At 41.3% G+C, this 9635-nt stretch overlaps 1 pseudogene; it reads right to left on the bottom strand.

The window, feature by feature from the left end:
• Positions 1-357: 357 nt before the first annotated feature.
• On the bottom strand, positions 358-2479 carry LOC103219460 (nucleolar and spindle-associated protein 1 pseudogene; annotated as a pseudogene).
• Positions 2480-9635: the final 7156 nt, after the last annotated feature.

Genomic DNA, 9635 nt, shown 5'->3' with positions numbered 1-9635 from the left:
CATTGAATGTATCCCTAAAGTTCCTTTGTAACTCTGATATTTTATAACTGCATTTATTTCTTAACAAGTCAGCATGTCTTAAATTGGGAGGCTTTCCAATAAATGCACCTTAAAATTGCTGTTGACCAGGTGGCCATCATATAGTTGTCATTGACTAAAAACTTGGTTAAATAACTTGGTGTGTAGCAGCTTGGTTGTTATGCTTGAGAATAAGAGAGCTGTAAGATTTCAACATTTTAGTTACAAATTCTTTGAAGACCATTAGAAGAAGGAATAGGAGAGTTGGTCACTTCTGTTGGTAATTTCTTTTTTTTTTTTCAATGAGAAAAAATTTTATTAATGACAATCTTGAGTAGTATAAAACTCAGAAGCTCCACTGAGGTGAAGGAAACATGGACATGATACTAAGCAAAGCCTCGTCTTTTCCATAAAATGAGTAAGAAGTACATTTGGTGGAGTTTGAGACCAGCCTGGGCAATATAGTGAGACACTGTCTCTAAAAGCATTAAAGCATTAATCCTCACATTTCGATAGGACTATGTAGTTTTCAAGTAAGCAATGTTAGAATCAGTTGTCGAGTTTTATTTATGCAAATATAATGAGTGACAGATGGCAATTACATGAGGCTATTTGAACAAAGATGCACAAGCCTAAACAATTTCACCTAGGTAAAATATTGATGTCATAACCAAATCATATGGCCCCGTTTCATAAAGGTTACTATATTCTACAGAGACTGAAGAGGTGGCCTTTCTATCCCAGCTTACCATATTCTTGTTATTGTTTAAATTCTCCTGAAGCTTGTATAACTAGCTGCCATTAGATAAATGCTATTGGCTAGCAGAAGACTGCGGTTCTGTTAATATTAGAACCAGCAGGGGGAACTTGACATTAAAAATCTAGGAACAGAATTGTAGGATGTATCTCATTAGAAACCTGAATTGTGTAACGACTTAAGTAAAAACCATCCCAAAGAATGTGAGCTTTAAGGTGATAATGTCTTTTCAGAGATCGTAGCACATGAAGAACCCACGGACACTACATACACAGACACTACATAGAATATGAACAGTTAGCAGAAAAAGATCTCGTGACTAAAGTGGGGAAGACATCAAAAAAAAAATTTACAAAAGGAAAAAGTTCAGAATACAGGAATATTTACAAGATGTTAAAAAATTATTAATCTTCAGCCAAAATGAGGCCCCTTCGCATTCCCAAAACCTTTGCTTTCTTCTCCTTTCGTTCTTGCTCGCGTTTCTTCCGTTGCTCTTCCTTTGTCTGGAGATGGGATTGTTTGTAAGTTTTCTTGCAGAAGTTAATTCTGTTGACATGTTGATTTAGGTAATTATTTTCTTTAGATTGCCCCCATGGTTTTAGCCTTCCTTTGTGTGGTTCATAGTTGAGGGGATGAGACAAATTTGCTTTAAGATCAAACACTGGTTTCTTATTGGAGACTGGAGTCTGCGTTGCCTCAGTTGTCAACTTGAATGGGGTAATAACTTTTGGGGTGCCCCCAGACACAGTCACATGTGCAGACTTTCTGGCTGGAGTCTTGGTCAGTGAACGCTTATGCTCATTATCTTTAGTAGCAGCTGAAAACCTGACACCTGTTTTAGCTGCAGAGATAGCAGAGCGCTTGAGTGACCCCTTCAGACCCAAGGTACTCTGATTTGCAGGGCCACAAGATCGGCCTTGCGAGTGTCATTGGCCGATGGGAATAGAAGCCACAGAGAGTCTTCCTCTTGGAGGTACTGGAGTCCTGACCCCTCCCTCATTGATGGGATGCTGCTTCAGATCATTCATGGAATTGTGTTCTTCAAAATGTTTCTTTTTTCTCTCAATATATTGATCGATGGACTCCATTTCCTTAAAATGAGCTTCATGAAGCTTCTTAAAGTTTGGAGTAGGAGTAGTGATTGCAGTTCTTTTATTTTTTCCAGGTTTGGATAACTCATCTGTGTAGACAGATTTCTTTTTTTTTGAAGGTACCTTTGAATCTTTGTTACCTGAGGAAACAGCATTCTCAGCTCCTTGGTGCTCATCTGGTGGAGAAGGAACATTTGCAGTAGCTCTGAGATCCTCGTTTTCCTGCTTTTCATGATTCTGCGAGTCAGGGTCCACAAGGACAGTCCTGCGCCTTCTCCTTGTTTTGGTGACATGGCCAGTTGGCTCTCTCTCAGCTTGTTCCTGGTTGCTGATCTGTATCTCAGTCTCATCACAAGAGGATGCAGAAGTTTGACTTTCATCCTCATTCTCATTTTCTTTTCTTGCCTCATGTTTAACGTGGCCTTTCAAGTCTTTTAAGAACTTGTCTGCCCGCAAGTTGGCCCGGAGACCCAGACCCTTGGTTAAGTTCTGCAGGTCACTGTACTTGAGGGAGTCCAGCTCCTCTAGGGAGGGGATGATCATCGCGATTCAAAATCCCGGCGATACTCAGAAGATGGATCACCAAACCTCGTAAGCGAGGTTCAAATCCCTGGCGCCACTGTTGGTAATTTCTGGTAACATCAAGAGAGCACCAGAAACAAATCTTACAAAATGGGTTTAGAAAAAAATCCTGGAGGCAATAGTAGTATACTCATAAGAAACACTGTGACACAAAATACTCGATGATGGCCAGCCACATTCTGGAGGATATCGCAGTCACTGACAGCACATTGCAAAGTAACTCAAAAAAGCCTACCTCTAAATGTGAAGAAATCTTAGAAATTCATAAACCAATTAATTTTATTTGTATTTTTCTTTTCAGATGAGTGATAAATCATAAAACATATGTGTTAGTCTAAAAGACCTCTTGCATTAAACATAATATTATAATACAGTACAGTATAACATACCTGTTGGTCTTGATAGGTATCATATAATATTTATAAGTAATGAGAAAGCATTGTCAGAGTTGCATCAACAACTTTTTCTCATCTGCATATGTAAATTAAAAGTGCATCTTAAATCTGTGACATCTCAGAACTGGTAAAATATAGCATGCATAAGCTAGATATTGGAGGATCCTTATAGCAACTTCTGTTTTTTGCCCAGCATCAACTGTGAAGAAGTCATCAACTTTTCTTGGAATTCCTAAAATCTTTTTGTACAAAAGTGTTATGGGGCAATATTGATTGTACTAAAGACTTATGATATATGGAGAGGTAAGATATATGGAGAAGGAATATTATATCATTAGTTGTATACTCTGTTCCCAGGCAAAAATAAAATCCCCATTGGACCAATTCTTCTCGCCTTTCTCAGGCCTCCTCTTCTTCCACTGAGTTTGACTCATTCTCTTTCTTCTACGCATGTTTTAAAAATCGTTTCCTTCTTCTGGTTGTTGGGGACCTGTGTATCATTAGGGCTTGTGTGTACCCCTAGTGCATGCTTACCAATGCTTCTTTTTGACATCTTCAATCTTTCCCTAGGAAGGAATTTTTATACTACTGCTAAAAAGATAAAAATATCTTCATGTTACCTGTGATTTATTTTCCCTCCCAATTGGCAATATTTGCTGCAGAAAAAGAAAATGATGAAAACCTCAGTCAGCAATTTAAGGCATAGATCTGTGTCTGGAAGCATAATTCTCTACTCATGGACCTTACCACAATTTCCCAAATCATAAAACTGTGAACTGCTGCAAGAGAAAATACACCTAGACCAAAGGAAAGAATGACACATCTGATGTCTACTGTAATAAAAAATAGTATTTACCAATAAAACACTCAACTGTGTGATTTATTAAATGGAGGCCCTGCTAGAAATTTTTAACTCTAGAGCAAAGGACTTGACTGTACATTTTGCTTTAGGGTTTGGATTTAGTTCACAAAAATTGAATATGGCTGCTAAACCCTTTGAAAGGTTTTTGTTTTTCTATTTATTTTTTCTCTTGCATTAAGCCTGTGGGACTGGATACAGAGAGTCAAAGTAGGTTGTTTGCTTGGCCAGCATCCATATTCCCTTCCTGCAGCAATAGTACCTTGATTTCCTTCTGTGGATTTCACCTTTTCCCTCACATTCTGCCAATGTTGTTTTGAAAGAAATTGACAAAGGTAAATCCTGACTGACCTGAGTCAATTTGCATAGCTAGCCTCTCGGCCACAGGAATTATCAGAGATTAGCACATATCCCAGTCAGACCCAATGAGACCTTTGCTGCACCTTCTGGAAAAAAGAAACCCTCTCTTTTCCTCCGGCCTTAGCAGAATGAGGGAGTAAAACCTCACCTCTCAAGTTGCTTTAGCCACTTCAGTGCTATGAGGAGGAGCCAGGCTGTGGATAAAGGCCACCCCTAGACGAAGCTGAGCTTACAGATGTCTGTTGTCCACATTGTTTGCACCCTGAATCAAGCCACTCCTAAACCCAGTCTTCCCCAGACTTTTCAGTAACATAATCCAATAAGATTATTTTTTGCTTAAATCACTTTGTGTTTATTTTGCTTGCAATATAGAGTCCCAAACAACATAATGTAGATTTATAGCATCTAAAATTCATTCCATATCTATTTTCTCACTCATTTTTAAAGCATTTACAGAGTACTTATTATGTGCCAGGTATTAGAAATAGAATAATGAATACTCTCCAGACCCTGACCCTCCAAAAGGACAAGCTAGAGGTATAAGCATGTGATACAATGTAATATGGATGATGTGGAAGGCACTATTAGAAGACAACAGGATGAAGTGACTAATTAAGCCTATGAGTGCCAACAAAAAAGGTTAGCAGGTGAGGAAGGGACATTCTAAGAGAAGTAAATGGCTTGTGCAAAGGTCCAGGAACTGGCATGGTACTTCTGGGAAACCACTGAGAGTCTGTTGTGGTTTGCACATGGGTTACTGAGATAAGGGCAGAGGGATGTGACTGGAAAGGTAAAACCCTTTATCAATTTTAAAGGACTTTGTACATCTGGTCATTAGTGATTTATGCACAAAAGGATGTCACTGTCAAACCCTGAACCAATAAAAAGATGCAGACATCTTCAAGTGGCAACACGAGTGTGTCTTCCTTGTCTAATCACCTGAAGCTGCCTGACTCCTTGAGATCTTGACTCAAGCCAGAGTTGCTCTCCTAACTAGGCCTCACTCTCCTCCCCCACTCTGTTACAAAGAAGAATTGTAAGGCTGATGCTGACAGCCTCCTGTGCTATTGTGCATTTCAGATATTCATCTGTGCTCTGGAAAATGGCTTGAAATTCTCCATGGAGAGTGCAGACAGAAAGGTCAACAATTATGCAAAATGAATAATGGGCTTGGAGCAATCAGGCCACACAGCTGTTGCAATGAATTCTCTGAAACCCGCCTGCCAGGTGTCTGTGTCCCTGCCCAATGGCCCTGGCCAGGCATCCAAAGCCAAGCCCTTAGTTAACTAGTATTCCTAGACAGCTAGGGGAGATTCTGAATGAAAGCAGAGAAATCAGAAAAACCACAGCTCTGTGTACAGAGGAAAAAAAATGTCTTCTTGAGGCTCCACTGAAGGCGTCAGTGAATAATCTGTTCTCAGAGGTAAGAGGTTAACCAAAGAGCCAAGAGTTAAAAACTCCAACCTGGGGCCAAGCCACATTTCAGTGCATAGCCGTGACAATGCCTAAAGTGACCTTCTATTCTAGGAGAACATCATATAACCTCCACTTTTTCTGTAGAGGGAAGATCAGTCCAGCAGGAAAACACTGCTGAGAATCTACTATGTAAAAGGTGCTACGGAATGCAGAGATGAATCACACCTCAGGGTCTAGGAAAGAATAGGCAATCAGCCAATGTGTGCCAAATGTAGATCAGCGAAGCCAAGTGCTTTGAGAAAAGAGGAAGGGAGTTTCCACATATGGAAAGTATGGAATCTGTTCAAATAAATGGCTGTTCCACAGGTAGGTGGCATCCTCACTGATGAGGAAACTGAGGACCAGAAAAGTAAGTGATCCAAGGTAGGAAGAAGAGAGGTTGGAAATAAGTCCAGCCCAATTCCAACATGACACCATTTCCCACTTTTCCAAGGAGGGCAGAAAGCATGAAAACTCTTTCATAGGTAAACCTCAGCTTTTGAACTAGGATTTATAGAGTTTTACCAAAGCCAGAGTACAAGAAAAAGCACATCTTTCTATAATGTCACTGTCTTAGTCAGCTCATGATGCCATAATGAAATGCCAAAGTGGCTTATTTTTCACAGTTCTGGAGACTGGGAAGACTAAGATCAAGGTACTGGTCAACTGGGTTATTGGCGAGGGCTCTCTTCCTGGTTTGCAGACAGCCACCGTCTCATTCTACTTCACGTGTCTTTCTTCAGTGCATGCACTCAGGGAGAGGGAGAGAGAGAAAACTCTTTCTTCCTCTTCTTATAAGGCCACCAATCTTATTGGATTAGGACTCTACCTTTATGACCTCCTTTAACTTTAATTACCTCCAAAAAGTCTTATCTGCAAATACAGTTACATTGAGGATTAAGACTTTAACATATGAATTTGGTGGGAGAAAGGGACACAATTCAATCCACAGAAGTCACTTTTACTTGAAAAATTGGGAGATGGAGAAATTGTTTTTTACATCAAAAGAAACTCAGTGCTGTATGGCTTATAATATAAATTGCTAAAATGTTTTAAGAGGAAAAAGGGGGTCTCTTCTGGTTATACCGTGAGAGTTTTGAGGGCTTGCCTTTAAGGACTCTGTGAGGACAATTTTTGAGAAGTCTCAATAGAGGAGAATAGAGGGAGAAACACCTGGAAAGGTAGATGGAGCCAGTAGGTAGAGGGTCTTGAATCCCAGAAGGCATGAATCCCTGAATGCTGATGAGGCTGACCATTTTCTGTTAGTCACTCTAGTCTCATTTTCCACCTTCTCCCCTGTTCTGGGCTCAGGACTCTTGCAGGCTTCCTGCTCTCTAACTTCCCCTTAGGTTCCCAGCAGGGGAGAAGTGGGCAGGGGAGAATAAGGTCAGAGAATTTACCCCATCCCTCATTGCTGGGTCCCTGCAGATAATCTCCTTTACTGAAGGGTGTTTCTATACAGTTACTCTCTCTGGGTTATAGTCATCGGTCATTATTTCTTCCTTTTGTCTCTTCAATCCCAGAAGTAGTAATGGCTTCACAGTGCTCCTATACCTAGGGTACTGCATCACTTCCTAGCAGTTTTCAAAAATCCTATCCATACCTTTGCAAACAGTCCACTTAGGGATAGCTTCATAGGAGTATGACCCACACAGTCTCAGAGTCCCAAGTTTAGAAGTGCCTACACTTGCTTTAGTACTTGAGATTATTAATAATTTTTGAACAAAGGCCCCCAATTTTTATTACTTTTATTTTTTGAGATGGGGCTTTACTCTGTTGCCCAGGCTGGAGTGCAGTGGCACGATTGCAGCTCACTGCAGCCTCGACCTTCCCAGGCTCAGGCAATCCTCCCACCTCAGCCTCCCAAGTAGCTGGGACTACAGATCTACACCACTACACCTAGCTAATTTTTGTAGAGATGGAGGCTTGCCAGTCTTGCCTAGTCTGGTCTCAAACTTCTAGGCTCAAGTGATCCACCTGCATTGGCCTCCCAAAGTGCTAGAATTACAGGTGTGAACCACCATGCCTAGCCTGGCCCCCAGTTTTTATTTTACACTGGGCCCCACAAACTAGATAGCTGCTCCTGGACCCTTTATTGAACGCTCTTCAAGTACTGCATTCAAGTATGCCATCTGTTTCATTCCAGGACCCTGGCCCCTAACTCTCCTACACAGAGAGGACACCCCTAGACTAGCTGATTTCCTCAGGAGGAGGCAAGACTTTTCCCCCAAAACACAGGAGGCCTTAGGAAGACACAGGTGTTCTAATTGGGTTAGTTTGCTCCTGAAGCTGGAACTGAAATCAAGACCATGGGGCTGGGTACAGTGGCTCATATCTATAATCCCAGCACTTTGGGAGGCTGAGGAAGGTGGATCACTTGAGCCCAAGAGTTCAGGACCAGCCTTAAAAAATAATCCCATCTCTTAAAAAAAAAAATACAAAAATTCGCTAGTCATGGTGGTGCTTACCTATAGTCCCAGCTACTCTAGAGGCTGAGGTGGGAGGGTCATTTGAACCTGGGAGATCGAGGCTGTAGTGAGCTTTTATTATACCACTGCACTCCAGCCTGGGCAACAGAGCAAGACCCTGTCTCAGAAAATAAAAATAAAAATAAAAATGAAAGACCATAGAAGGCAGCAAGCTGAGGCTGAGGCCTGCTGGGTTCAGGACTGTGGAGGTGATAAAGGTTCAGGTCCTGGCAACACAGCATTTTAGCTCGTAACACTTGGACCTCACTCATCCTCTCTGAAACCTTGGCTTTGCCATCTGGATAATACCTGACCTAACTCAATGAACAGTTATCCACCAAAAAAGCTGTGAATGTATTCATCTCTGGTACATGACAGAATGCACAATAAATATTTGTTAAGTACATAGTGTGATTTGTTTAAAAAAAAAAATCTTATATTTAAACTCAAAACAGACTGAACTAGGGGAAGGAATATGGAAGAAAAAACAATAATCCAACCATCAATTCTTTTTTTTCCCACTGATACATGCAAATCAAGGATCCTGTCTGCTGGAGAGTCAGATGGAAGCTGAAGGTCAAGAGCACTATGGTAGGTGCTCCAGATTCCAAAGCCCATGCCTCTAAGCAAGCTATCCCAAGGACAGTGGAGTCATTTGTCAAAAAACACAGCAGGGTAATGACTCCAAAGAGTAAGATACTCCTTTTCTATTCTCCACGTGGTGAGAACTGAGTAGCACTATGACCAAATTGCTCAGCTGCATCTGGATCATAAGTAAAGACATATTAATTGTGGAACCCAGTTCTGCACTGATCCTGCCCACCCTTCCCCCATGACATAAGAGCCCTTTGGCCTCTATAAGTCACTAGGTCATGCTTTCTCAGCACTTAATAGTAGCCACTTATTAGGTACCTACTATGTACTGGCACTGTGTTAGGGACTTTCAATGTATTGCCTAGACTGAGGGTCTGCAAAACTTTTCTTAAAGGGCTGAGAGTAAATATTTTAGACTTTGCAAGCTGGATGGTCTCTACAATCAAACTCATATTTATCAACAAATATTTATTGCACATCCTGACAACTCTGGCACTGTAGTCTAAAAGCACCTACAGTCAACACCTAAATGAATAGGCATCTCTATGTTCCTAAAAACCTTATATACAAAAACAGGTGGCTACTGTAATTTACCAACCCCCAGTCTAGAGCAGTGGGCTCTCCAACTTGCGACTATGTCAGAATCCACTGCAGGGCTTCTTGAAGCACAGACTGCTGGGTCAGACCCTCAGAGTTTAATCTGGGGGTCTGGGATCAGGCAGAGAATTTGCATTTCTAACAACTTCTCAGGTGATGCTGCTGCTGCTGCAGCTACTGCTTCCACACTTTGAGAGCCACTGGCCTAGAAAGTATAGCCTTTTTTTAAAGTTCTGGGATACATGTGCAGGACATGCAGGTGTTACATAGGTAATATGTGCCATGGTGGTTTGCTGCACCTAACAACACATCACTTAGGTATTAAGCCCAGCATGAACTATTTTTCCTGATGCTCTCATTCCTCCCACCCCACTCTCCAACAGGCCTCAGTGTGTGTTGTTGCCCTGTGTCCATGTGTTCTCATTCAGCTCTCACTTATGAGTGAGAACATGCGGTGTT

Source organism: Chlorocebus sabaeus, chromosome 12 (genome assembly GCF_047675955.1).
Source record: "Chlorocebus sabaeus isolate Y175 chromosome 12, mChlSab1.0.hap1, whole genome shotgun sequence".
NCBI lineage: Eukaryota > Metazoa > Chordata > Mammalia > Primates > Cercopithecidae > Chlorocebus > Chlorocebus sabaeus.
Note: the sequence above shows the minus strand (reverse complement) of the source record. Positions and strands in the feature narration are given on the sequence as shown.